Here is a 6,732-nt window from a genome sequence, read left to right as displayed (position 1 = left end):
CATAAGCTAAGCTAACCATGTGGGCAGCAGGGTGCTGGGGACGCAGCCCCGCCGCTCTTAATTCAACAAGAAATCACTACCACATCAAAGGACCAGACGGTTTTATTGCAGAATTACCAGAACTTCCAATAAGAGCTAATACCTATACTCCTTAATGTGTTTCACATAATGGAAGCAGAAGAGTCATTGACAAACTCTTTTTTATGAAGCTACAGTTACCCTGATATCAAAACCATGAAAGACTCAACCAAGAAAGAGAATTACCGACCAAACTCACTCATGAATATCAATGCAAACATTCTCAATAAAATACCGAATCCAAGAACACATCAAAGAAATCATCCATTATGATCAAGAGGGTTCATCCAAGAGAGGCAGGGCTACTTCAATATACGAAAATCTATCAATGTAATCCATCATATAAAAAACTGAAAGAAAAAATCCATATGATCATTTCATTAGATGCAAGAGGTTAGGGATACAAGGATCATATCTACATATAATAAAAGTAATATAGAGCAAGTCAACAGCTAACATCAAATTAAATGGAGAGAAACTCAGTCATTCCACTAAAACCAGGAACAAGTCAAGGCTGTCCACTCTCTCCATGTCTCTTCAATATTGTGCTTGATGTTCTAGCAATAGCAATAAGACAACATAAGGAGATCAAGGAGATTCGAATCGGAAAGGAAGAAGTGAAACTTTCGTTATTTGCAGATGATATGATAGTGTACATAAGCGACCCCAAAAACTCTACTAGAGAACTCCTACAGCTGATAAATACCTTCAGTAATGTGGAGGGATACAAGATCAACTTAAAAAGTTTGTAGCCCTTTTATACACAAAGGGTAAAGAAGCTAAGAGAAAATCAGAGAATCATCACCTTTCACAATAGCCACAAATAACATAAAGTATCTTGGGGTAACACTAAGGAAGTGAGGGATCTATTTGACAAGAACTTCAAGTCTTTGAAAAAAGAAATTGAAGAAAATACCAGAAAATGGAAGGATCTTACATTCTCTTGGATTGGTAGGATCAACATAGTAAAAATGGCAATTCTACCAAAGGCAATCTATAGATTCACTGCAATCCCCATCAAAATCCCAACAAAATTCTTCACAAACCTTGAAAGAACAATAATCAACTTTGTATGGAAACAAAAACAGGATAGCCAAAACAATCCTATACAATAAAGGAACTTCTGGAGGCATTACCATCCTTGACATCAAACTCTATTACAGAGCCACAGTAATGAAAACAGGTTGGTAGTGGCGTAAAAACAGATATGTTGACTAATGGACTTTAATAGAAGACACAGATACTAATCCACAAACCTATGAACACCTGATTTTTGCCAAAGAAGCTAAAATTATACAATGAAAAAAGAAAGCATCTTTAACATGGCATAACTGGATATCAACATTTAGAAGCATGAAAATAGGTCCATGTCTATTACCATGCATAAAACTCAAGTCCAAATGGATTAAAGACTTCAATATAAATCTGACCACATTCAACCTGATAGGAAGAGAAAGTGGGAAGTAGCCTGAAATACATGGGCACAGGAGACCACTTTCTACGTATAACCCCAGTAGCACAGACAATAAGGGCAACAATTAATAAATGGGATCTCCTGAAACTGAGAAGCTTCTGTAAAGCAAAGGACACTGTCATTAAGACAAAAAGGTAACCTACTGAATGGGAGAAGATCTTCACCAACCCCACATCAGACAAAGGACTAATCTCCAAAATATATGAAGAACTCAAGAAACTAGTCATTAAAATTGTAAATAACCCAATTAAAAAATGGGGTACTGAACTTAAGAGAGAATTCTTAACAGAAGAATTTCTAGTGGCCAAAAGATACTTAAGGACATATTTAACTTCCTTACCTATCAGGGAAATGCAAATCAAAACAGCTTTGAGATACCATCTTACATCTGTCAGAATGGCTAAAATCAAAAACATCAACGATAATCTATGCTGAAGAGGATGTAGAGTGAGGGGAACACTCATCCATTGCTGGTGGGAATGCAAACTTGTGCAACTGCTTTGGAAATCAGTGTGGTGGTTTCTCAGAAAATTGGGAGTCAACCTGCCTCAGGATCCAGCAATACCACTCTTGGGAATATACCCAAGAGATGCCCAATCATACAACTAAAGCATTTGTTCAACTATGTTTATATCAGCACTATTTGTAATAGCCAGAACCTGGAAACAACATAGATGCCCCTCAATGGAAGAATGGATAAAGAAAGTGTGGCAATCTACACATTAGAGTACTACTCAGTGATAAAAAACAATGACATCTTGAATTTTGCATGCAAATGGATGGAAATAGAAAACACTATCCTGAGTGAGGTAACCCAGACCCAAAAAAGATGAATATGTTATGTACTTACTCATTAGTGAATTCCAGCATAAACAAAAGACATTGAGCCTATAGTTTATGATCCTTGAGAAGCTAAGTAATAAGGTGAACCCAAAGAAAAGCCTATATAGATCCTCCTAGAAATTGGAAGCAGACAAGATCGCCAGACAAAAGTCGGGAGCATGGGGGTGGGGGTGCGGTGGGGAAAGAAGGAGAGAGGGGCGACTGAGAGGTTTGGGAAGGGCTTGGTTTAGTTGAATGGTTGAGATGGAGGAAGGACAGATATAGGAGCAGGGAAGAAGATATCTTAATTAAGGGCGCTATTTTTGGGTCGCCAAGAGGCTTGACTCTAGAGGGGCTCCCAGGTGTCTGTGAGAATATCTCCAGCTAGGACCTTGGGCAGTGGAGGAGGGGGTACCTAAACTGTCCTTGTCCTGTAGTCAGACTGATGACTGTCTTGAATATCACCATAGAAACTTTATCTGGCGACAGATGGAGATAGAGACAGAGAGCCACATCAGAGCACTGGACTGAGCTCCTGAAGTCTGGTTGAAGAACAGAAGGAGGGAGAATATGACCAAGGAACTCAGGACCTCGAGGGGTTAGTCCACCCACTGAGACAGTTGGACTGGGTCTGAAAGAGCATGGGATCAAACTGAATATGGCTGACAATTGGGAAAGACTGAGAAGCCAGGAAAATGGCACTGGGATTTGTCTCTACTGCATGTTCTGGCTTTTTGGGATCTTATTCCATTTGGATCCATATCTTCCTAAGCCTGGATGGAGGGTGTAGAGCCTTGGACTTCCCACAGGGCAGGGTACCCTGCCCTCTCTATAATTTGGAGGGGGAGGGAGGAAGTTGAGTGGGGGAGTGGGATGGAAGTGGGAGGAGGGGAGGAAGTGGAAATTTTGAATGGTATTATTCATAAAGTAATAAAAATCATTAGAAAAAAGAAAAGAAAAAAGAAAAGGCTTGGGTAAGTCATCAGAAGAAAGTAATTATAACAATCTAATCTTGATCTCCATCGAAGGCCTGAGAAAGGAGATAATATTACATCAGCAGACAGGAAGTACAATCAAGCAGCTTCCAAAATGTGTAGTAGATGACTGAGACAACTGGCTACCTGACTATTGGCTAAAGTCTCATTTGTAATGTTGGAGCATCTTTGGCTAAGACCTAGAGTAACTGACAAACCATTTTCAGAGGCAGGAAAAATTTTAAAATCATCTTACCCTGTCTTTATGCTCTTACGTTTAGGTTTTTCATCTACTTATATATATTATACTATAATTTTCCCATTAAATTATCTAGATAATCTTGTTGAAAATAAATTAGTCATAGATGTATGAGCTTATGCTGGAGCTCTCAATTCTATTTACTTGTGTAAATATAGTACAGTGTATATGTTTAAGTTTTATTTTCTCTATATATGTGTGTGCATGAGTGTATGTGTGCATGTATATGCAGATGCAAACAGAGGCCAGAAGAATGTATCACATTCCCAGGAACTGAAATTACAGACAGTAGTGAGCAGCTCAACATAGATGCTAGGAATCAAACACGGGTACTCTGCAAGAGTACTGTGTTCTTAAAAGCCGAACCTCTCTTCAGTTTCTATTTGATTTTTAAGTCAACACATATAATAGAGGTTACATTATGGCATTTTCAAAGGTATAGGTCATTATAATTTGCTCTTATTCATACTTCCCTGACTTTCACTCCTCTTTCGCATCTCTTCTTCCTTGTCGTCTTCTATTTCCAAGCAGTACCCAATTTTACTATGTTAAAATAAAAGCCTTTCTTTTTTGTTTAAACAGAAAAAGGAGAAATGGTGTAGGAGGGTCTTCTGTCTATGTGTTACTTTCATTGGTCAAATAAAGAAGCTGCCTAGGCCTTTTGATAGGGCAGAACTTAGATAGGTGGGGAAGAAAGAACAGAATTCTGGGAGGAAGAAGGCAGTGTGGCAGATGCCATGGCTCTCTTCTCCAGGACGGACGCTGGTTAGACTCATGCCGGTAAGCCACAGTCAAGTGACAATACAGATTATTAGAAATGGGTTAAATCAATATGTGAGAGTTAGCCAATAAGGGGCTGGAGATAATGGGCCAGGCAGCAATTTAATTAATACATATATCCGTGTGAATATTTCGGGCATAACCTAGCCGGGTGGCCAGGATGACAAGCAGCCCTGGGGATGTGGACCCAGCGCTCAGTACAACAGATTTCTGTTTTTATGTTATGTGTATTTTATTATTATTGCTTTCTTATTCCTCATCCCATAAGAACACCTTTCCTGTGATCCTTATCTATTTTCATGTCCTATAAACACATAGATGCACACTCACTATATATGTGTCTGTATGTGTATGAGTAAATGAGAGAGAGAGAGAGAGAGAGAGAGAGAGAGAGAGAGAGAGAGACAGAGAGAAAGAGATTTTAAATCTAGAGGCTGCATATGAGTGGAAATAAACATTGTATTCTGAACCTGGCTTAGCTTTGCTTAACATAATGATTTCAGTTCCATTCATTTTCCTTCAAATATTATTTCTTCATTTTTCTTTATAGCTGAACAAAATTGCATTATGTATATATACCACATTTTCTGTATCCATTCTTCTCTTAATGGGTATCTATAGTAGTTCCATTTTAACTATTATGACTAGTGCAGAGATAAACATGAATATGTAAGATGACTTGGAATCCTTTGAGAGTATGCCCAGGAAATGAAATGGATTGGAGGTGTTTCTGGCAGCACTCACTTGTTGCCTTATGTGACTTCATTGCAGTCTTGCCATTGAACACACAAATGCACTTTACACAGTGCATGTTGTCACATCATGCAACACTAATGAGCACTGCCTGAAGCACCTTGGCTCAGAAATGAAACTATTGTGTGTGATGAGTTGCAGTGTTTTTACTGTACACACAAAGTTTTCTGCTGTTGTGGAAACATAATGGCTTAATGATGGAAAACAAAGAATATTTTTCTATCACCATTCTTTACTGTGTAAAGATCAAATTAGAATATTTTTTGTATTTTTCTCTATTTTTCACCACTATTGCTAAGAGTCTTAGGTGGGGTCATCTTTGTGGATTCCTGGGAGTTTCCCTGGCTTCAGGTTTCTCCCTAACACCAAAATAACTCAGCCTATCAAGACATCACTTTCATTACTCTTCTGCTTCATCACATCCCCAATCTACCCAACCCAATTCCTCATGTTCACATCCCCCTTCACCCACAGTTTACCCAGGAGATCACTTCTATTTCCCAATCCCATGGAAATTTATGTATCCCTCTTTGGGCTCTCTTTATTACCTAGCTTCTCTGAGTCTGTGGATTCTAGCCTGGTTATCCTTTGTCATCTAATATCCACTTATGGGTGAGTATATACTGATATACTCTTTTTGTCTTTCTGGTTTTGGGTTATCCTCACTCAGGGTGATTTTTTTTCTAGTTCCATCCATTTGTCTGCAAATTTCATGATGTGTAGTTGTTTTTGTTTTTTCGTTTTTTTTTTTTGTTTCTTTGTTTTACAGCTGAGTAATACTTCATTATGTAAATGTACCACATTTTTCATCCGTTCTTCAGTTGAGGGGTATCTAGGCTGTTTCCAGATTCTGGCTATTACAAATAATGCTTCCATGAACATAGTTGAACAACTGTCCTTGTGGTATGAACAACTGTCATTTAGGTACGTGCTCAAGGTTGGTCTTGAGGTAGATTGATTCCCAATTTTCTGAGAAACCACCATATAAATTTCCCAGTTGGCTGTACAAGTGTGCATTCCCAACAGCAATGGATGAGTGCTCCCCTAACTCCACATCCTCTCAAACATAAACTGTCAGTGTTTTTGGTCTTAGCTATTCTGACTGGTGTAAAATGGTATCTCAGAGTCGTTTTGATTTGCATTTCCTAATGACCAAGGATGTTGAACAGTTCTTTAAGTTTATCTCAGCCATTTGAAATTCTTCTGTTGAGAATTATCTGCTTAAATCTGTACCCCATTTTTTAATTGGATTATTTGGTATTTTGATGTCTAATATCTTTAGTTCTTTATTTATTTTGGAGATCAGCCCTTTGTCAGATATGGGGTTAGTGAATATCTTTTCCAGTTATGTATGCTGTTACTTTGTCTTGTTGATAGTGTTCTTTGTCTTACAGAAGCTTCTCAGTTTTAGGAGGTCTCATTTATTAATTGTCAATTTCAGTGTCTATGCTACCGGTATTCTATCAGGAAGTGGTCTCCTGTGCCAATGCATTCAAGGCTAGTTCTCACTTTTCTTCTTCTTCTTCTTCTTCTTCTTCTTCTTCTTCTTCTTCTTCTTCTTCTTCTTCTTCTTCTTCTTCTTCTTCTTCTTC

The sequence above is a fragment of the Microtus ochrogaster genome, chromosome X, assembly GCF_000317375.1.
Source record: "Microtus ochrogaster isolate Prairie Vole_2 chromosome X, MicOch1.0, whole genome shotgun sequence".
Lineage (NCBI taxonomy): Eukaryota > Metazoa > Chordata > Mammalia > Rodentia > Cricetidae > Microtus > Microtus ochrogaster.
Note: the sequence above shows the minus strand (reverse complement) of the source record.